This window comes from Lynx canadensis, chromosome B1 (assembly GCF_007474595.2).
Source record: "Lynx canadensis isolate LIC74 chromosome B1, mLynCan4.pri.v2, whole genome shotgun sequence".
NCBI lineage: Eukaryota > Metazoa > Chordata > Mammalia > Carnivora > Felidae > Lynx > Lynx canadensis.
The window spans coordinates 77,874,921-77,899,134 of record NC_044306.2 but is presented as its reverse complement, the minus strand read 5'-3'; the positions used below and the strand labels follow the sequence as shown (position 1 = coordinate 77,899,134).

Genomic DNA, 24,214 nt, shown 5'->3' with positions numbered 1-24,214 from the left:
AAAAGAGGCATTTCCTTCCCTATTATAAGACAAAACAGTGATTTTCTCTTCTTTTACTGTCTTCCTGATCTTGCTTGAAATTCTTGTTTAACTATCCTCCTCTTTGATTCCTTAAATTCTAACCACGTTTTCTACCTCTAATACCTCCATTTAAGGCTTTGTCCTTAATTAAGATCCTCACTTTTCCTAAAGAAATTATCTTTTTTATCCAAGTTTTTTCTTTCATTTTTAGGCCAATTCTGTGATACAAAGACAATTTTAACCATGCCAAAAATATATTAAAAGATTTTTAGCAACTAGATAATATCTTTGATGTAGTCTTTAGAAAATACTTGTTCTCATTTTCACTGGTAATTAAATACCTAACTCTGACGAAAGAGAAACAGAAAACTAGGGGCTCCTGGGTGGCTCAGTCAGTTGAGCATCAGGCTTCAGCTCAGGTCATGATCTCACAGTTTGTGGGTTCTAGCCCCACACTGGGCTCTGTGCTGGCAGCTCAGAGCCTGGAGCCTACTTCAGATTCTGTGTCTCTCTCTCTCTGTCCCTCTGCTGCTCATGCTCTGTCTCTCTCTCTCTCTCCTTCAAAAATTAAAAAAATAAAAACATTTAAAAAATTTAGAAAAACAGAAAACTAAAGAGTAATGAGTGAATGACTGTAATTTTATTTAGCCACTTATTACTTTTCTCTACATCAATTTATTAATTCTAATGGAAATTGTTTTTAAAGACCTGTGGTATTAGACCCACACAAAAACGTATTTTAATTGTGTATTATTTCAGAAACACTAAAAATTGAAAAATAAAAATACCATTTTAAAAATTCATGTTCTACAGATTAATTGTGGAAAACCACTTTCATTTACCTACAATTAGGTAACAATGATTAGGGAGCAATTAAGACTGTGAGAAACATCAAAATTCTTTTTAGAAGTCCATGTGTTTTCCCAATTTTATAAGTGAGAGATAAATGGTCTCATTTTTTAAACACAATTAAGTGAAAATGTATCAGTCATTTAAATATTGTCTTCAATATATTACTGAACCAAATTTTGCCCCACAGAGGAATTTAAGCCAAAATTAGAAACCCAGAAAAAGAAGACTTTATAATTTTCTATTATACTTATTTCCATGCTTTAGCCTTCCATTTTTTAGGTAAGATAAGCTTCCAAAATATTCTATAGCAGACATGGTCATGAATTATTAATCCTAATTTGTAAGACTTATGCCAGAGAAACTACCTTAGGTGTAAAAAAAAGGTTTCTAAATCCAGTTGGAAAATTGACTTTAAAAACAGGCAAATTAAGGAATAAGATCTTGCTTTTAATATTCTAAAAAATAGTTCAAAAGTCATTGTAAGTGAATTAAACAACATCGAAATTTTGGTTGTCAAGGACAAAGCTAAATTCTCAGTGTGTATATTCAAGAAAAAAATACTCCAAACAGTGAAGAGAAAGAAAGAGAGAATTAAAAAACAAACAAGGACCTCCCATCCAAGTACTAAGCAGGCCCGACCCTGCTTAGCTTCCGAGATCAGATGAGATCGGCCGCCTTCAGGGTGGTATGTGGATCCTGAGAAACTTAACAGAAACCCATGGGGGAGGGGAAGAAAAAAAAAAAGGCGGTTAGAGTGGGAGAGAGCCAAAGCATAAGAGACTCTTAAAAACTGAGAACAAACTGAGGGTTGATGGGGGGTGGGAGGGAGGGAAGAGTGGGTGATGGGTATTGAGGGGGGCACCTTTTGGAATGAGCACTGGGTGTTGTATGGAAGCCAATTTGACAATAAACTTCATATATTGAAAAAATAAAAATAAAAATAAATAAAAAACAAACATGGGCACCTGGGTGGCTCGGTCAGTTGAGCGTCAGACTTCGGCTCAGGTCATGATCTTGTGGTCCCTGGGTTCAAACCCCGTGTTGGGCTCTGTGCTGACAGGTCAGAGCCTGGAGGCTGCTTCAGATTCTGTCCCTCTCTCTCTGCCCCTCCTCCCCATCGTGCTCTCTCTCTCTCAAAAATAAACATTAAAAAACTATTTAAAACAACAACAAATAAAACCACCTTCATAAAATGCTCTCATAGAGATTTGCTTTATAGGACTGATGGTACAAGTAATTAGTATGACAATAAATGACACTTTGAAGAACTGCTAAACCCCAGTAAACCTTCAAGTCATACTACCTTGGCTTTTATTTGCTTTTAAGCAACAGAATTATATTTTGCCACCATAGTTCCACCACCTTATGTTTAAAAGATTCATATGTATAAAATGCTTGAAAGAAACATTCCTTATATACACTGTATTTCCCAGTGGACATAGCTTAGCACAAACTGATAAAAATGAAGGGTCATAAAATAGAAAATCCATTTTCATACTCATTGGTGTGTAATTGAATAGACCTTTTTGAATAGTTGCTATAAATTAATTCCAACTTAAAAGCAATGAAATATTTTACTTTTTGCAAAGCAGTCAGGAATGACAAAACTATTCTTTTCTCGAAACCTTTAGCAAAGAAGGGATATTCTGTGATCTCAACAGTTATTGCCTTCATCTATCTAAACTATAAACCCATCTCATGGACTGCACAGGAAAATTTGGAGCTCCTTCAAAGTTCAATCATCCAAATACAACAGAGATTTTCATTGGCTTAAAGTATATTTTAGAACACTAAGATATTGTTCCAGGATATTAAATTTGAAGAATGACTGACTTTGGTTTCTCTATGAGTTAGGACATAGTAATGAATAGTTCTCCTCAGATTTAAAATAGGTTCAAAATTATATTTAGGGACACAAATAGGGCCTACTGGTCCATAAAATATGTATCAGCCTTTGCCATATGTATTAGAGGGAAAAAACACATCAGTTATTTTTCTTAATTAGGAATAATAAATGTGGTTATCTAACAGAACTCACACACAACACGGTATGGACCACAGAGAGCTTTATGTTCTAAGACATTTACATTCAATAAGAGTAGCCTACACATCAGTGCTTACTTTTTTGTGTTTTATTTTTTTCTTCTACCTTTTTTTCAATCAAAAATGTTATTTACCACTGTTACACTCAATCAAGCAAGCAATACTTACTAAACCTTAAGAATAATAATGTAGTGTGGTTTTCTTCAGGGCCAAATAAATTGTTACACCTAGTATTTCAGTTCAATACATGGTTTTATTGTCTACAATCCCAGCAGGCATTTAATTCATATTTACTAGGTGCAACTAAACACCAAATGCATACTCTTTGCCACGCACGTGCTAAGTGTTGAGAATACAAGATGAACAATACACAGCCCCAGGCTTTGAGAAATACACAGTCGAATAGGGAAAAGTAAATAAAGACAACACATAGCACTTTGTGGTAAGTGTTTACTAGATGTATGTTTCAGAGGCTCACGCAGAGATGAGGCATTTCTAGCCGAGGAAGTCCAAAGATAGCTTCATAGGTGATGACGGGACACCTGAGCTGGATACTAAAGGATGATGAGTAGCTCTAGCAGGAGGTAGAAGCGTTTCCATCTCTCAGTGGAGACAGCAATAAAAATGAGGAGTTAGGGCTCTGAGCTCTAAATTCCCAGGGCACTCAAACATTTTTAGAGATGTCTTAGTACAGCGTACTTGAGACTTAGTATAACTATTTAGCCAGAGAGGAGGGTGTAAAGTGAAAGAATTCAGTCAAAATCCAGAAGTTGCCCATGATAACCAGAAAGGATGATCAGGCAGGACAAAACTGGCAGTCAGGAGCTTCTTAAGAAACCCAACTGATGGTTTAACAATGTGGCCTTTTCCTAGATGCTATAACTAGAAACTCCAAATACATCTCTCCAATGGATTACCTTTAGATTCCTACTTTATTTAAAAAAAAAAAAATTTTTTAACGTTTATTTATTTTTGAGACAGAGAGAGACAGAGCATGAACAGGGGAGGGTCAGAGAGAGAGGGAGACACAGAATCTGAAGCAGGCTCCAGGCTCTAAGCTGTCAGCACAGAGCCCGATGCGAGGCTCGAACCCACGGACCTGAGATCATGACCTGAGCCAAAGTCGGATGCTTAACCAACTGAGCCACCCAGGCGCCCCTAGATTCCTACTTTAAAACCTGAGTTTACTCTGCCTTCCTACTATTATATTTCCTAGCATAATTTTACAACTGATGAGATGTCCAGGACCTATCCTTCGTATTTGATGACCTCTCCAGTAGTAAAGTGGTCCAGATGCCCAGTCACCAAACCATCCCAGTTTGTGCAAGACTGCCTCTGTTTTAGCACTGATAGTCACAAATCCTGGGAACCTCCTGAGCCCGGGGCAATCTGGGCCCATTGGTCACTCTAAGACTTCCTATTCCCAAGGCTTTAGCAGAATAGGTACACGGCATTGCTTTTCATAGTGAATTTTTTTTTTCTTTTAAAAATCTACTATTTTAAAATGTAACATACATAGAGAAAAGCACATAAATTATAATGTGTACAGTTTTTAACAAATAGTGGGCCTTGTTATGTGTACAGTTTTCAGGAAATAGTGGGCCACCTAATGTCAGAAATAATATATATGCCACCACTCCAGATCCCTTCCTTCCTTAAGTGTTTGCCATCCCCCAAGAATTAACTCCTTTCCTGAATATTCTTTTAAACATTCCTTTTTAAAATAAATGTGCCAATGGTTTTAAACTATGAAACTTACCTTTACCTTTTTATATGAACTCCATCTATCAAAATACAGTACTTTTATGTTTTGTTTTTAGTGCTTAACATTATGTTTATAAAACTCATCCACGTTGCTGCATGTAGATGTAGGCTGTTCACTTTCTTGCTGTATACTCTTCCTTTAGATGCATTTACCATAATTTATTCATCATTGTACTGTTGATCACATCTGAATTGCTTCCAGTTCCAAGTTATTGTAGACTAAGCCATTATGAACATTCTTGCATGTGCATTCTGGTGCAAGTGTGCAAAAGGTTCTCTGGGGCTATACTAGTGAAAAGTATGGTCAATGAATTAGCAGAATCATCATCACCTGGGAGCTTTATAGGAACGCAGATGCTCAGGTCCTAACCCAGACCTGCTGAATCAGAATCTCTGTTCTAACAAGATTCATTTGCATATTAAAGTCTGTGTGAATAATACGCAGTACAGGGTGAGATGCACTGCTCTACAGCATAAACTAAGAGGTAGAATCACTACAACTAAGCTTTACTTGATGCCAGCAGAGTGAGAGTTCCTGGCCTTCCACATCCTCACCAACACTTTGTACCGTTAGTCTTTTAGATCTATAATGCCCTGGTGGGTGCGATCTTCAATCTCCTAGATTTCTTTTGCATATACCTAATCACTAACGGGGTTGATCATCTCTTTATAAGTTGATAAGGGATTTGGATAGCCTCATTTCAAATTTCCTTTCCAGTCTTTTGTCCAGGTTTCTATTAGTTTGTTTCTCATTGTCTCCTTAGTTGGAAAAAAATTGCTACATACATTGGGTTTTAGAGAATTGGTGGGTGTATGTATTGAGTATTTCTCCCACTGTGTGCACTTTTTTACTCTTTATGGTGCCTTTGACCAACAGAATTTCTTAATTTTGATGTAGGTAAATTAGACAGGTTTTTTTCGCTTATGTTTGGGGACTTAGTATATTATTTAAGAAATCCTTTCCTACCCCAAGGTCCTGGATATATTTCCGTATACTATTTCCATGAAAAAATTCACATTTCTTAACCTTTTATTGAAATAGAATTCATGCAGAAAACTAAACATGAGAATTCAGCTTAATAAATTTTCACCGACATCCTGGTGAATGATGACATGATTTCTAGCCACTAGAAACCCCTATGATGTTCCTTCCCCTTAGTCACTATTCCTCAAGATGAAGATGATGTGAAATAATTGCCCTGTTTCACCTTTTTCTATAGGGATAATTAACCTTTCTAGTACAATGTACCAGAAAGTCCCTTTTATTTTCACTCATATGTGGTGCCCCTCTTTAGTATATCAGATGTACACGTAAGGTATAGATCCCTTGGCAAACTCACAGCCCCAGTCTGGCCTGGTGATTACTTTCCACAGTCCTTGCAACACGGAGATTGCACTCCAGACCCTCTGTCAGCACTGCCACCAGACTCCCTCTGTTCATGTATCCTCTCCCTAGGTGGACACTGGGCATTCCAGGCCTCCCACCTGCACAGCAGTACACCCACTCCCTCTGCACACCTGTGTGCCTGTGTGCCTGCCCCTGCATGAAGCTCATGTGCAACTCAGAAGGTTGCTTCCTGCTTGACCATCTCCGGTCACACAGTGAACTTCTCTGCCTTCCAGCAGGCTGCAACTACATGTTCTCCAGTGTGGGGATGGGAGGCCCCCTCAAAGTCTTTCCATCCCTGGATGATCTCCTTCAGCTTTAGATACACGGTACAATTCTCTTACATCTCTTTTATCATGGCTTAATATCTCTTCATATTAAATATCCCTTGTTTAAATCACTGTGTACTCCATGTCTCCTGATTAAACCTAGACTAAAATAAAGCCTTTATATTTCCAAAATATAAATTTTAACTACTTCTGAAATATGAGATTAGAGGTTTTTATTCTTTGAATGCCTGATAGAAATTGCCAGTGAAGCCATCTGCCCTAGCAGTTTTTGTGGAAAGATTTCCACAAGGAGTTACTTTCTTTAATGATTGTGAAAGTTGAGGTTTCGTATTTTTTTGTTGTTGAGCCAGTTAGGGGTATATTATATTTTTCCAGAAGCCTTTTTACTGTGTCTACATTTTCAATACTTCTGGCATAACATCCTCCCTTTCTTCTTCTATGTCTACGATATCTATAGCTATATCACCTTTTATATTCTTAACATTGGTAAAAGTATTGAACTATATACACTATGCTAACAGAGATCAAAAGAAAGTTGAAAAACCTTTTACTTCAACTTTCTATATTCTATGTTTTAAATGTATCTCATAAGTTACGTAGAGTTGACTCTTTTCCCTACAATGTAAAATTCTTTGACTTTTAACTGAAGTATCTCTTTTCATTTATTTTCAATGAATAATATTTTTTGTAACTATCTAATTTTTCCTATTTTGTCACTTACTCCTTTTCCCTCTCTCCTTCCTTCATTTGTGCTAAGTAATTTTTATTATGCTACTTTTAACCTTCCATCAGTTTGAATGATACACTCTTTAGAAAATTATATTCTAGATATTAAAAATGCATACATAACAAAAACTTTATCCTTTTCTTGGATAAACTAAATTCTCTAGAATAGTTTAACTTTTATGTTAATTTAAAGATAATATTATAATCACTATTTAATATTTTAATTATATTTTCTAGACTCACTAGATATTATTACTGCTATTGCACATCATCAGTTTATTTTCTTGTAAATATTTGTGATTTTTTAAATCTATAATTTTCTTGTCCTGAAATACATCTTTTTTTTTAAGTTTATTTATTTTTGAAAGACAGAGAGAGACAGAGTGCAAGCAGTGGAGGGACAGAAGAAAGAGGGAGACACAAAATCCAAAGCAGGCTTCAGGCTCTGAGCTGTCAGCACAGATCCCGACACAGGGCTCAAACCCATGAACCGTGAGATCATCACCCAAGCTGAAGTTGGTTGCTTAACCAACTGAGCCACCCAGATGCCCCCTAAAGTACATCTTTAATATTTCCTTCATGAGATTCTGTTGGTCATAAACACTTTCAGTCTTTGTTTATTTAATCACATCCTCATTGAACCTCTTGAAAGATATTGACTATGCCTGTAGACTTTTAGACTAGCAGGTATGACTGTGAGCACACTAGGGTTATTATTCCATTACCTTCAGGCTTTCATTGTCACTGTTGAGAAATTGATTATCTTACTGCTCCTGCTGTGGAGTTTTTCTTTCTTTCTCTTTCTTTCTTTCTTTCTTTCTTTCTTTCTTTCTTTCTTTCTTTCTCCTTTCCTTCCTTCCTTCCTTCCTCCCTCCCTCCCTCCCTCCCTCCCTCCGTGACTTTTAAAAATATTTTTTTTGTTTGGTCTTCTTTATCTTCACTGATTTCAAAGTATATATTTCTTTTATTATTTATCCAAATTAGGATTTACTAGGCTTCGGTTTGGCACTCCAATATTCTGCTTCCCACTCTAGTTACAGACAGTTAAAGAAAAACTGACATGTGGCATTCCCCACTGTCTTTTTAGTCCTTCAGTGATTTTTTTCATATCTTTTTAGAACATAATTTATCTAACATATTTTATTATTTCAAAAGGGATGCTGTATATAAATATTCCTTCACCTCAGTAAGTGAAATAAATGCTTCATCAGAATTGTCAAATTATTAAAATCAAAGTTGAATAGATTTCCTTTATCTACAAACTAAAAAGAGATGCAATTCCAATGTCCATATTTCCTTGGCTACATGGTAACACATTTTACCTGTCCATGGGTAGATAACTAAGTAATGTTGGACTAAATTTATATCTCCTGAGATATTAATCACTGGTAGGTCTCCAAACACCTTCTTCCCAATTTAGAAATGATAAAATGTAAACATGGTACTAAAATAAAGAAATCAATATGTCTCAGTGGTTCAATATAACTGTCATAAAAAGCAAAATGTTTGTGTTTTTTTTAAGAATACTTTAAAGCTGTTTCACAAAAACCTTGTTTATCTGTTAAAAAAAATAGTAAATTAGAACAATCAGTTAATCCATTATCTTCCAAAAGATACAACCTCTTATGTTCTAAACTGAATTGTGGTCCCTAAAAAGATATGTAGACTCCTAACGCCTAGTACCTCAGAATGTGACCTTTTTTTTTGGTAAATAAGGGTCACTGCAGATATAATTCATTAAATTAAGAAGAAGTCACATTGAAGTAGAGTGGGCCCTTAATCCAACATGACTCATGTCCTTATAAGAAGAGGAAAAACACAGACACATATAGGAAGAAAATATAAAATCAAAAGCAGACACTGGCACATGTCTATGCCACAAGACAATGAGCATCTAGGGCTATTACAAACTTGAAAAGCTAAGAAAGGACCCCCCCCTCAAGATTTCCGAAGGAGCATGACTCTACCATCACCTTGGTTTCAGACATCCAGCTCCAGAACTGTGAGACAATAAATTTAATTTGTTACAGCAGCACTATTAGGGTGCTGTAATACCCTATTTATTTAATAAACCCTATTAAAGTGTTATTTGAAATTTTATATCTTATCAGTAACTTTTGAGGAGGTTATTAGACTATCATTTAACATAAAATACAGATAGATAATAATATGCTCTGCATTAAAGATTAATGTATGAATTATAATTCTTTCAGGGAGACTTGCTTATTGGCATTTGCTTCAGTTCCTTAAAATAGTATCATACCTTCTGGCTTATAATTGTGGAATAAAAATACAATCTTTCCCCTTTCTTCTCTTGGAAATAGTCCAAAATCAATAATAAAAATTAAACACCAGAAAAACAAATTCCTTCAATGAAATAAGAAACCATCTAAAACCTAGAAGCATGCTATAAAGACAGAACTTCCAAATATAAATGAAAGCCTGGGCGGCCCAGTGGTTGAGTGATCGACTTCGTCTCAGGTCATGATCTCACAATCAGTGAGAGCCTGGAGCCCGCTTCAGATTCTGTCTCCCTCTCTTTCTGCCCCTCCCCTGCTCACACTCTGTTGTCTCTGTCTCTCAAAAATGAATAAACGTGAAAAAAAATTTTTTTAATTTAAAAAATGAAAGTTAAGTGGATGTGAAAGAAGATGAAATTAAAGATGCCACCATTGTAGATCTCAGGTAATACAGAGGATAGATCTCTAAAATAAGTAGCAACATCTTGAACAGCAAATCCCTTTGGGGGAAAAATGAAAAATAAGGGGTCTATACTGATAGCAGAAGTGCCCTGGGCCACATTATCTCAAGATCTCAAAAAGTGGGGAAGTTGGGACTGAATGAGAAATCATATAGATGAGGCATATTTTCAGGACTCAACTTCCAGTTGAAGCAAAGGGTAAGGAGAGACATTCAGCACTGTGAGTTGTCCTTCAGAGTGGAAATAAAATGGTTGGGGAAAAGCAAAGACTAAAACAACTCATGCATACCACCGATCTGCATCATTAAAGGTGTTTTCCATCAGGGAACCTGGGTGGCTTAGTTGGTTAAGCATCTAACTCTTGACCTTGACTCAGGTCATGGTCTCACAGTTCATGAGATCAAGCCCCCCATATGGCTCTTCTCTGAAAGTGTGGAGTCTGCTTGGGATTCTCTCTCTCTCTCCCTCTCTCTCTGCTCCTCCCTGCACTCACCCACTCTCTCTCTCTCAAAAATAAACTTAAAAAAAAAAAAAGGTGTTTTCCATTAAGCAGGAACATTGTCCTGCCCATTCCTATATGCAAACCTCCTACAAATGGCTAGTCCAGGAAGAACACACCCCATTAGAAGTAAATAATCATAATCATAATCATAATATATATTGCAGAAACAAATAAAATGTAAAAGGCATTTTTTAAAATGACACATGAATACCATGAGAAAAAAATGTTGCCAAGGGAAAAAAAAATGAAACATATTGCCACAAATAAGATAAACTTTTTAACCAAATGCATTGCCTAAGAAAGTTTTTGGAAGAAAAAAGGTAATTGCCTCTATATAAAGAATTCTTAATAAAAAGATATAAAAACTGAAGAAAAATATAGCGAGACAATAGAGATCACTGCTTGAGTTGAAGGAGCCCAAAAAGAAGTAAATGGAAAAAATTAAATCATTTGCAGAAATGAAGACAGAATATGGGGCACTGGAAATTGGATTGATAGAAGTGAACATGAAACATAATAAAGAAAGCTTAAAGGGATTATAAGAAAAATGATAGACATAGGAAACAGGCAAAAGAAGAAAAGAAACAAAGTAATAGAATAAAAATATATTAAATACATAATTTAAGAAATAATCATTGAAATGAAATAAGATTAGAACCTTCAAATTGAAGGACATACTTTATATCATGAAAAAAAATCATCACAGTATAATGCTTGCCAAAACATATCTCAGAAATATCACGAGAATTCAGAAATAAAAAAATAGGCAGGCAAAAAGAACAATATGACTATAAAAAGCAAAGCTGCAAACTACAAGGCAGTCGAGAAATGTGTACAAAATCCTCAGGAAAAATGAGCTTGACATAAGAGTATCACCCTGGCCTAGATGACAGAATCAATAAATAACTAACAGAAATTTTAAGAAGGAAAAGATGTTGGTAAATGATGTAAGTTGGTAAATGCTGATTTCAACATCTTTTATAGTTAAAGGGGGAAAATTCTCATTTGGAATTAGTAAATCACTTGGTACAAAAATAGGCATATTTAAAGTAGGACTATCATGTATACTTTACCATGTATACTCTTTTCTTAAAGTTTTACTTTAAATTCCAGTTAGTTAATATACACTATAATATTAGTTTTAAGAGTACAATGTAGTGATTTAACACTTCCATACAACACCCAGTGCTCATCAGAGCAAGTGTGTTCCTTAGTCCCCATCACCCATTTACCCTTCCCCCTACCCACCTTCCCTCTTGCAACCATCAGTTTGTTCTCCATAGTTAAAAGTCTGTTTCTTGGTTTGCCTCTCTCTCTCTTTTTTTCCTTTGCCCATTTGTTTTGTTTCTTAAATTCCACGTATGAGTGAAATCATTATCATGTATATTCTTAGTGTATACCTACACTCTAAGAGAAAAAACATATCTAATAAAATCATTGGTGGATAACAGATAGAGAAAGGAAGAATAAATAGATATATACAAACTCCATTATTGTCCATGGGAGAGACTCACAGTTACATATAAAGAAAATATGTCTTCTACTTTTGAAATAGTAACTACTATGGGAATGGTCTCCTGTCACAAATAGCTAAAAATCTAGACAAAAGATTTATTATAAACATATGGTAATTAGAAGCATGTGGTACTCTTCTAAGACTAGACAAACAGATCAGTAGAACAGAATAAGACAGAGCAACAGATCTATGCATATGTGGACATTTAGTATATGACAGAGGTGGCCCAGAAGACCACTGGATAAAGAGAACCTTTTCAGTAAATATGTCTAGGACAAGTGAGTATCACTATGGCAGAGGAGGGTGAGAAGAATGGGGAGGGAATGAAACTGGACCCTTCTCTCACACTTTGCACAAAACAGACTCCAAAAAGCTTAAAAACTAAATATAAACATAAAACCATAACAACTTAGAAGACATCAATGGACATTAATAACCTTTAGGTAGCAAAGGTTTTACACTAAAGTTTTCAAATAAGATACAAAAAGAAATAGTCATAAGGTAACACTGATAAATTCCATTTCTATTTAGCAAGACACCATAAAACAGTTTATAAAGACAAGCCATGGACTTTTTCTAACACATGCAGTGCACAAAGATGCAGTTTATGAGATTTTATGAGAAATGTTTTAACTCAATAAGAAAAAAGCAACAACTCAAAAGAAAAATGGAAAAAAATAACTGAACAAGATTTTTTTAAAGAGGAAATCCAGGGGTACCTGGGTGGCTCAGTTGGTTTAAGCATCCAACTCTTGATTTCAGCTCAGCTCATGATCTCAAGGTTTGTGAGTCCAAGCCCCATGTCAGGCTCTGTGTGCAGAGCCTGCTTGGGATTCTCTCTCCCTCTCTCTGCCCCTCCCCCACTTATGCGCATGCTCTCTCTCTCTCTCTCTCTCTCTCTCTTTCTCTCTGTCTCAAAATAAATAAACTTAAAAAAAAAAGAGGAAATCCAAATGGCTAAGAAGCATATGATGAGGTTCAACCTCATGAATAATCAGAAAAATGCAAATTAAAAAATTTTAAACACTGAATCCCAACTGATTGGCACAAATTTACAATTTTAACAATTTCAAGTGAAGAGGCTGTGAAACAATGGGACTTCATTCTCTGCAAGTGTGAATGTGAATTAGTGCCAATCTTGTAATAGTTTGGCATTATTGAGAAGTTTAAAGTATACGTAGCCCATGAACCTGAATACTCTCTCCTTGATATATAGAAAACCTCTTGTAGACATACAACAGGAGACATGCACAGTAGCGCTGATACAGCCCTAAAGTGAAAACAACTTAAATGTCCATCAAGAATAGACTAAATGCTGCATTATGTATTCTTAAAATGGTACACCATACATTAGTGAAAATGAACAAAATACAGTAATCTGTAACAGCATGGAAAAATTTTGTAAGCAGTGTTGAGCAAAACAGGTAGGGCACAGAAACTATAGATAGTATAATATAATTTATGTAATTTTTTTTAAATAGGCACCAATAATTCTCTATCAGTCTGGGTGGTAAACCTACAGAGAAAAACATGGAAATTGTTACCACAAAACTGAAGCTGGTGGTTAACACTGGGGGGTGAACAAGAGTGTTCCAAATGGGAGGAGAAAAGGTGGGAGTGGGGGTAACTACTGAGTGCTGACAACATTCTATTTTATGATCTGGGTACTGCTGACACAGGTTTAACTTTATAATTATTCATCACACCATAACAGATTTCCATTTGCTCATTGCTGTCTTTCAGTCTGTCATGGTGGTTTTGACTTGCAATTTATTGTTGTCAATTTATTGTTGCTGGGCCAGTGCAGATCTTCAGGTGTGCAGGCTGCACTCATTCACCAGACCCTCCTTGCTCTGCAAACACAAACAAGGCAGAAGGCATGTGTCTGCAGTCGCTGAGCTGGAACCCGGGAGGGAGCGGGTGGTCAAGACTCCATCCCTGGGGTATAAGTAGGGAGGAGGAGGTGGGACCAATTGGGAATTAAGGCCCCAAGCTTCCCTTGCATGTTCCATTATCCTATTAGACTTGCTTACAAACCACAAATTTAAAGGTAAATTACTTAGAAGTTCAAGACAATGACCAGAGAGCATTAATCCCCAAGAGCTGATCCCTTTCTAAGGGGCAGAGTCCTGTGTGACTTCAGGGTCACATGCCCATGAAGCCAGCCCAGTACCATAGGTGTATGTTTTCCGCACACCTCTACATGTATTTTATATTGTGTATGTGAATGTGTGAATGGAGGAAAGGAAACAAAACAAAACAAAACAAAACAAAACAAAACAGATGATGCTTCTATTTCTTGCTTCAAGTCCCTGAGCAGTTCAGGTCTGAACAGAAGGGAAATAAGAAGATCTGAAGTGATCATTGCATTAGCATTTTAAACTGTCTACCTGACTGAAGCTTATTTACCAAAATGTTCATATATCTGAATGTAGACCTGCATGTTTAAAGGATGTTTTATAAATTAAATATTAAATATTTATAATTAAGATCATGGGCAATTAATTCCACAGCATGCTAAGCAATTTAACATAATTGTCCTTGGCTATAATCTAAATGCCAAGAACCTCCTACTCTGATTCTAGTTCCTTCCATTCCACTCACTTTAACTGAAAAAAATGTAATGTTTGGTGGGGCAATTTATGAAATCTAATAAAAGTGGATATGAATAGATTAAGTTATCTAATATAGGACAATTCAGATTCCAGAAGGGAAATGGGATGGAAGGAAACCAAATAGGTGCTCTACCTTTGATACCCTCATTTAATTCTCTCGCAGTAATGTTGAAAGGCATATACAAATGTCTCATTCCTACAAAAGAACACTGAGGTTAGGAAGGCTAAATACCCTTACCAAGGTCATCCATCTAATAAGTGGATATATATACTCCAATCAGGCAACAAACTTCTATGACCTTTCTTTGCTATCTTTTTTTCTTCTTTTCTTTAAACATTTACTGTCCATTTACTATGTGCCAAGCATGATCACAAAAATGAGTGATAAACATCCACTGGAGGCCCAAATCCTAATCCTGTGTTCTCAGTATGGTAAAGTGTGGCTATGAGCGCTTGAAATGTGGCTAGTATGAATTGTGATGTGCTGTATGTTAAATTATATGCCAGATTTTAAAGAATTTGTAAGAAAAAAAAGGAATGTAAAATATGATACTAATAATTTTTCATATTGATTACATATTAAATGATGAATTTTATATATATTAGGTTAAATTCAGTGTGTTTAAAATTTATTTCATCTCTTTCTCTTGTTTTATGTCACTACTAGCAAATCTATTTTTTTTAAGTTTATTTTTTAGAGATGGGGAGGACAGAGAGAGAGGGAGAGAGAGAATCTCAAGTGGAGAGCCTGACACAGGGTTCGAACTCACAAACTGTGAGATCATGACCTGAGTCAAAATCAAGAGTTGAATGCTTAACCAACTGAGCCACCCTGGCACTTCATCCAGAAAATTTAAATTATAAGTACATCTCGCATTTTATTTTTATTAACATCATTGGTCTAATGATCCCCTTTCAATCTTGCTTCAGGGTATATAAATGAATTACATGCTTATAATGCTTAAATGTTTTATTTCAAGATTATTTTGCATAAGAAATATCTGTAATCCACTGTGGAATGTATCTTCCTGCTACCATCAATATTTATAGATGATATATTCAATCTCTTGAAATTTCAGAAATTAGCTTAGCTAAAATTAGCTAAACCCTGTTGGGTTTTCCTCTTCCTGACAGAGTATATAAATGAACAGAGAAATACCTGGATTCAAGACACAGGTATTCTTGTAATGGAATAAAAAGAGCTTTTTCACATTCCTCAAATATCTCTTAGAGATTTGCTGAACACTTCTAATATCATAGGATGCATTTTTCCCAGCATGAAAATTTTTGATTGTTTAGAATTTGGTACATTAAAAATACTTTTTACATTTTCCTAAAAATGATGAGGCAAGGTGAATTTTCAGACAAAACACTTGTGTTTTTACAAAATGTCTATTAATGTGAGCAGTGGGGAATAATGCAAAAAAGCTATATTTCCTAATATATTATTATATACTTAAACAGCAATAGAAACTAATTTATAATTCATAAAAAATATGTACAGTAGTGAGAAACACCATATTTAGACCACATAGTATCAGATGGAGAAAAACTCAAAAATTACACAAATTTACACTACCCTTTAGTTCGTAACATTTTATGTACTACAAAATACTCACTTTATAAGCCCATCCTATATTGAATTACTCTGTTTTGTCATGAAATATAGCCTTAAAATATCCCAATTTTAGGGGCACCTGGTTGGCTCACTCAGTAGAGCATGCTACTCTTGGTTGCAAGTTCAAGCCCCACTTTGAGTGTAGAGCTTACTTAAAAAAATAAAAGCTTTGAACAAAATATCCCAATTTTATATTTGAAGAGCAAAATATTCATAGATACATATAAGACAATATGAACCTATATAAAGCAATACAATAAAATGGAATGAGAACTGGGAATCAGAAAACTAATACTTGAAATTTGAGCTACTTACATACTTTTTGATATTTAGTTTCTTCATACCAGTGATGGGAAAAGTTAGATGAACTTTGCCTGAAAATCCCATGAGAATCAAGAATACAACATATAAAAAGAAACTTACCAGTAAGGAGTGATATGAATTATGTTATTAGTTTATTAAAAACAAATTTATTCTATTACTTTGTTAAAACATCTATCTTTCAGTTAATGTTTTTAGTAGCCATTGTGGCAAAAAATTAATAAAAATATTTTAAATATCTTAAATTTCAGCTTTTTTCAAATAACTTTTGGAATTTCCTAGGTATAAAATAATAACTGACATTGTATCAACAAATGAAAGTATTTATGAGAAGGTACTTGATTATTACAGTAGAATTGGGGGAGGTAGGAGATCACAGAATCAAAAAGGCGGGTAGCAATGGTCTCAATGTACACAAGGCCAGCATTGTCTCCCTCTCACTGCACCTGTTGTAATATAGTGGATTCCTGAATAAAACTAAATCTGCTTAGAATGTATAGAATTTATTATTTGGGGGCAAGAACAAGCATCTTATGAAAGGCAGCAAAAAGGGAGCCAAGAAGAAAGTGGTTGATCCATTTTCTAAGAAAGATTGGTATAATATGAAAGCACCAGATATGTTCAATATAAGAAATATTAGGAAAACACTAGTTACCAGAACACATGGAACCAAAATCGCATCTGATGTCCTCAAGGGTCATGTTTTTAAAGTGAGCCTTGCTGATCTGCAGAATAAGGAAGTTGTATTTAGAAAATTGAAGCTAATTACTGAGGATGTCCAGGGCATCTTTCCATGGCATGGACCTTACCCATGACAAAATGTGCTTCATGGTCAAAAAAGTGCAGAACATGATTGAAGCTCATGCTGATGTCAAGACTACTGGTGGTTATTTGTTTCATCTGTTTGTGTTGGTTTTACTTAAAAAACAACAACAACAACAACAACAACAACAACAACCAGATTTGGAAGACCTCTTATGCTCAGCACCAACAGGTCCTCCAGATTCAGAAAAAGATGACAAAAACATGACCCAAAAAGTGGAGACAAATGACTTGAAAGAATTGGTCAATAAATTGATTCTAGACAGCATCAGAAAAGACATTGAAAAGACTCGTCACTTTATTTATCCACCCCATGATATCTTTGTGAGAAAAGTAAAAATGCTGAAGACTACCAAGTCTGAATTGGGAAAGCTCATGGAGCTTCACAGTGAAGGTAGTAGTTCTGGAAACACTACTGGGGATGAGGACAGTGCTCACGTTGAACGAGCTGATGGATATGAGCCACCAGTCCAAGTATCTGTTTAAAATTCAGACATTTAATGGTGACAAATAAAAAAAAAATCTTATTTGTGATGTTTAGAAAAAAAAGAAGGTATTATTTTAAAAATTCTATTTTCCACTTCTAAAATGAGTTGAAAATACCTCTCTACCCTCCTCCTTTCCTATCTTCAGCCGGCTTCACATACTGTCAAAAGGCAGGAACAAAGAACATGGTTTTTTCTCCTCTAGTACTGAGTGCTGTGGACTGAATTCTGTTCCTCCCAAATTCTTATGTTGAAAGCCTACCCCTCAAGGTGATGGTAGTTGGGAGATGGAGCCTTTGGCAATTAAGTTTAGATGAGGTCATGAGAGTGGGACTCTCATGCATGATGAGGTCATGAGGGTGGGACTCTCATGCAAGATGCCCCTATAAGAAGAGACCAGAGAGCTCTCTCTCTCTCTCTCTCTGAATGTGCCTCTTAGAAAAGGCCATGTGACAAAACAGGTAGAAGGCAGCTGTTTGCAAGCCAGGAAGACAGCTCTCATCAGAACCCAACCACGTAGGTACTCTGATCTCAGGCTTTCAGCCTCCAGAACTGTGAGAAAATATTTCTGTTGTTTAAGCCACCCAGTCTATGGCATTTTGTTTTAGCAACCCAAGCTGACTAGTATCTGAATAACCTCTGATGAGCAAGTGAAGAAGCTAGAGAGTTAGCTGCACTGGTACATGGGGGAGAATTCCTTGTATTCATTGAGAGAAAATGAAATGGATGCTTATGTCCAATTAATGAAAGAAAACTATTACATTAGACTTAACTAGAAAAAAAAATTTAAGTATTGCCACTAGGTTTTAAAAAGATGCAAAGGAACAAAATTGAAAGGAAATAAACTAAGTTGTTAAGCACAGCTGTGAGAGGGTGGTGGCATTAATTGACAAGTTTTTTTTTTTTTCCAAATTGTTCTTTAATATAGTTGTATGTATTTTTATAACTGAAAAAAAATGAAACCTAACATTTGGCTATTGATCTCAATACAAAAGGAGTCTAACAGAAAGGTTTTGTTTATTTTCAGTTATCTTCGCAGGGGACAAAAGCTATTTATAAAGCATTTTTTGAGTTCCCATATGTCTACCATTCTATTGGCTATTTTTTTTTAAGTAGGCTTCATGCTCAGAGAGAAGCCCAATGTGGGGCTTGAACCTGCGACCCTGAAATCAAGACCTGAGCTGAGATCAAGAGTCAGATGCTTAACCGACTAAGCCACCCAGGTGCCCCTCTACTGGCTATTTTTAAAGGGTATGTGCTGCCTTCCTTAAACTCATCCATTTTATTGAGAGAAGATTCCATCACAGTAATTGATAATAATACCATATATACAGTATTTAGACAATTTTCATTGTAATGAGTAAATGCTGAAGTAAAATCAAATAACAAATATTAAGATCTCAAAGAAAGCACTCACTCAGAGCTGACCAACATGGAGAGCAGGAAAATATAATGATTACTAGAAATTCATGAAGTAGAAAGCAATGCACTATAAAGAAAACCAATTAAGCCTAAAGTTGTTTCTTTAAAAAAATAAATAAAGTTGACAGACATTCAGCACAACTGACCCAATAGAAAAAGGAAGGAAAGGAGGGAGAGAGAGAAAACCTAAATAATTAATATAGAAAATTAAAAAGGAGACATCAGTACAAATGTTATTATGGACAACTTTGTGGCAATACTTTTGACAACTTGGACATATTACTATAAACATAACTTATAAAAACTGGCAGAAGATTAAAATAATTTCATCAGTTCCAATCTTATTAAAGACATTTAATCTATGATTTTAAAATCCCATATAAAGAAATCTCCAGGCCAAGTGGCATCATTAGTGATTTTCCCCCAACATTTAAGAAAAAAAATAGCACAATCTTACACAAAGTCTTCCAGACAAATGAACAAAAAGTGGGAATAGTTTTCAACTTATTGTATAATGTTCATTACCTCAACACCAAATCCTGACAGGAACATTATAAACAAGGAAAATTACAGGTCATTTCTCTTTTCAAAATAAGTTTAAATATCCCCAACAGAATATTAGCAAATTAAATTCAAGTTTGGTTTATTCCAAGGTTGAAGATTAGCTTCACATCTGAACATCAATGAGCATAATTCACTACATTAAGAGAACAAAGGAGAGAAATCATATAATCATCTTGAGATAAAAATAAAATCATCTGATAAAACTCAACATTGACTCATGATGAAACCTCTTCACTAAGTAGGAACTTCTTTAATATAGACAGGCTTTGGGGCGCCTGGGTGGCGCAGTCGGTTAAGCGTCCGACTTCAGCCAGGTCACGATCTCGCGGTCCGTGAGTTCGAGCCCCGCGTCAGGCTCCGGGCTGACTCGGAGCCTGGAGCCTGTTTCCGATTCTGTGTCTCCCTCTCTCTCTGCCCCTCCCCCGTTCATGCTCTGTCTCTCTCTGTCCCAAAAATAAATAAAAAGCGTTGAAAAAAAAAAATTTAATATAGACAGGCTTTGACAAATACTATACATTATACTTAATGCTAATATATATAATAATTCCTTCTGAGATAGAAAATGAGAAAGCTGTTCACCATTTCTGTGTTACATTGTTCAGGGGGGCTAACAAATGCAATAAGGTAAGAAGAAATAAATAAAAGACCCAGAATAGGAAGAAAAGAACATAAACTGTCATCATTCATGGACAGCATGATTATATACTTAGAAAATCTAGAAGGATCAACAGATATACCAGACTAACTACTAGAAATTATGTTAATTTATAAAGTCTATAAAATGTAAGGTCCATATTAAAAGATTAACTGTATTTCTAGGTTGCAGAAACTGGGGTAGGGCTGAAATAAAATTTTAAATAGCATTTAAAATAGCATCAAAAACATCAAATGCACGGAAATAAATCTTTAAAAAATGCAGAAAACTATAAAATATTATTGAGACTTTATAAAGCCCTAAATAAAAGGAAGACATATCATGTCCATCTGCAGTTCCTTTGGAAAATTTGTAAGTTTTTTTGCAATTCTTTTTTTTTTTTTAATTTTTTTTTTCAACGTTTATTTATTTTTGGGACAGAGAGAGACAGAGCATGAATGGGGGAGGGGCAGAGAGAGAGGGAGACACAGAACCGGAAACAGGCTCCAGGCTCTGAGCCATCAGCCCAGAGCCCGACGCGGGGCTCGAACTCACGGACCGCGAGATCGTGACCTGGCTGAAGTCGGACGCCCAACCGACTGCGCCACCCAGGCGCCCCTGCAATTCTTGATATCTACCTGGGGACAGGCAAATCTAAACAAACATCATCTTTTTATAAAATAATGACAATTATGGCATAGCTTGTGAGATTACAGTTAAAAAAAGACAAAACTGGAATAGTGGACAATGAGAGTAAGAAATTCAAGATTGGGGGAGAGCAAACCTACAGCATTTCATTTTATTGCCCCAAAGAGGGTAATATTTTTGTTAAATTTTGCCATATTTAAATCAATATCATTTGTTTATCAAAGACACCCTTAAAGGAAGTGAAAAGACCAGTCACAATACAACGAAAGATTAGTATCAAGAATTTAATAACACTCCAAATCTAGGAATCTAAGGTAGAAGCAAAGAGACAGGATTTGACAAGGGCAAATAAGTAGATATCAGTTGCTATCAATATTATTAAATAAATGAAATAAAAGAGGGCAACTCATGAACAAGTGATGAGAATGCATCATGACAAAAAATTAATCTATTAATCTAATTCTGGATACCTGAGATCTAATATGAGTGTGTGTGTGTGTGTGTATATATATATATACATGTGTGTATATATATATATGTGTGTGTGTGTGTGTGTGTGTGTGTGTATCTATATATCTATATATGATTGATTGAAAGGAAAAGGGACAGAAGTGAACAAATTTTTTGTTGCTTGTTTGTTTTAACTAGGAGAGTTGTAAGCTACCAGGAATAGGTATGAGCCCTAAAAACAAACTACTCTAAATAATATAAAAACCTTGTGGAATCAGACTTTCTTATATTTTCTGGTTTTACTATTTTTATGCTTTCCTGCTTGTTCAGCCAGGTTTTTAATCTTATCTTTTAATATTTAACTAGCATTTTTAGGTGTCCTGTACCCAAAAGTCTTTCCTCGCATAGTTGTTCACCATGTTCTCAGAAACACATATGCACACACACACACACACACACACACACACACAGAGCTGTATTTTTTTCAACTTTATTTTTTATTCAAAATGAAAACAGCATATTTAAGCTCCATGGGTGGAACTATTTATTCTAATAAATTAGATAAATTTCTTCATTAAATAGAAAAAAATAAATATGCAAATTGGTACCACTGTTAGAAAATAAAATGGTATCTTCACTCATAGTGAGTACTTCCTATGTGCCAAGAATGATTCTGGATCCAAGGGATTTAGTAGTGAATAAATCAGTCAATACTATCCGTCTTCATGGATTTTATATTCTATCAGGAGGAGGCAGACAAAGTCAGATAAATGAAAGAAGCAACATGTCCTGAGATCTCAAATGCTAGAGGTCAAAGTAAAGCAAGTGACCTAACAGGGCTGGCAAGTATGGTTGCTGCTGTAATAAACTGGCCAGGAATGGCCTTACTGGTAAGGAGGCATTTGGACAATGCCCAGAAGTGGCCAAAAGGTGATGCCTATGATATCTAAGGAAAGGAGCTTTCTAGACAAAGAGAACAACACCTACGGAGTTCCTGAGTTGTACATGTTAGGTTTGAAATGCCTGTTAAAAATTCAGGTAGACATGCTGATTAAGCAGTTGAATGTGAGATGGAGTTCAAGAGAATCACCAGGCTGGAGATATGTTTGGAGTCATCAGCACATAAATGATATTTAAAGCCACAGCTTGGATAAAATTATCAAGGGAATGAGTGTAGCTAGAGAAGAAATTCAAAAATTTAATGCCAGGCCTCTATTTTCACTAGGGTCCCAAGACTCTTAGTGGGATTTAAAAATATTGTTAGAGTTTAGAAGGTGATCTGGTGAATAGTAGTGCTCTTCAATGTCAGGTTTTGGAAATATTTCAAAGGTATAACTATTAGAGAATATATGTAGTATGATGGAAAGCAAAATCATTTAAGGAAAAGGGCTCAAGGAATGCAGAAGCCAATGAGTCAGAGAGCTTATTTATTTGGACACCCACATCACAGTTATTACAAGACTGGTGCTTGAGAAAGTCACAAGGGCCCAGGGTCTAAATTCCTTAAGATATGAGAAAATAGATGCAAATCAATAGATTACTGTAAGAAGAAGAGATAATGGAGGATATCATTTGATGACATGGGATTCAAAGATGGATTCATGTTAGAGAATAGGAAGCGACAATGGTCTGGAAACAGCATAAGGAGTAAGGTCACTACTCCATCTCCAATCCCAGACAGGCGAGGTGTGGGAGAGAGAACCATCACCACTTGAGACAACAGCAGAGAAAGAAATGTCCTCAGGGCTAGGGACAGAGCACAGATTTTAGTGAGACCAAGAGCTGAAGGGAACATTTAGCAGAAGAGAAAGATTTAGGGCTTTTGCTGGTTAATGGCTATGATTTCAGGGAGGAGAATAAACAGTTTCTAGGAGCAAAAAGGATAAGGGATAAGGTCACAAAAGAAGGCATACAGAATTAGAGAGAAAGGGAGTGGGACTTTGGTGATAAGAGGCAACCTGGAAGTCCTAGGTGTCTTGTGGACACTGATGTCGACAGAGTTAAAGGTCATACTTAATGAGATTCATCCCAAGGGTCCCCAGGCTGTGAACTTACCAAGTAGGGTAAGGTAAGAAATCTTGCTAAGAGCAAAGGCTGGGGTTGGTCCACTTCTCTCCAATCAATGATTATGTACAGAGATTTTAATATCTGAGAAGCAACCCTACAGGTAAGGGAAATATTCTAACCTTTTGTTCTTTTCATTGAAGATAGTTTCATTCTTTCCTTGAAGATTACAGATGACGAAACTAAAGTACCTCCTACCATGGGCCTATTCCCTTAGAATCATAAAGATGGAGGTAAAGCTCTGAAATGACTGGTGAAAGGGGTGCTTTAAGAATATCAATTTCAGTGTGACCTACCAAATTCATTGAAATAGCAAGTAAACAGGCAGATTCAAGGTCTAGAGCAGGATGCTAGCAATGATAACGACAAAAATAGCTGAATTCAGGAAAGGTCACAGTGATTGTGTTTATACATTAACAATAAAACTCACTTCCTGAGTTCCATGCTGTGATAGAGTTGAGTGTGTGGTTAAGAGGTAGGTCTTGTGCTTCTAGTAATAAATCCTTTAGGATATATGCTTTACTATTTACGTCTAGGGAACTGAAATTAATAGTCACAGCTCAATTTTATTAAGCACCAGGATGTATGCTATACATGTTATAAACATAATCTAAAAATTTTGAGGTTGGTATTGCTATTATTCCCCATGTAATCAATGAGGAAACTGACTCATAGAGTGATTAAGTCACCTGGATGAGGTTTCCAACTAGAAACTGGCAGAGCCAGAATTCTAATCTCATTAGAATGACTAGAACAACTTCAGTGCCTT

At 35.7% G+C, this 24,214-nt stretch overlaps 1 protein-coding gene and 1 pseudogene across 1 annotated transcript in view; one reads left to right on the top strand and one right to left on the bottom strand.

Annotated features, from left to right (window-relative positions):
• The window catches only part of IQCM (IQ motif containing M), a 390,946-nt gene that overhangs the window by 305,539 nt on the left and 61,193 nt on the right, over window positions 1-24,214 (bottom strand). The window lies entirely within an intron of this gene.
• On the top strand, window positions 16,869-17,692 carry LOC115512178 (annotated as a pseudogene).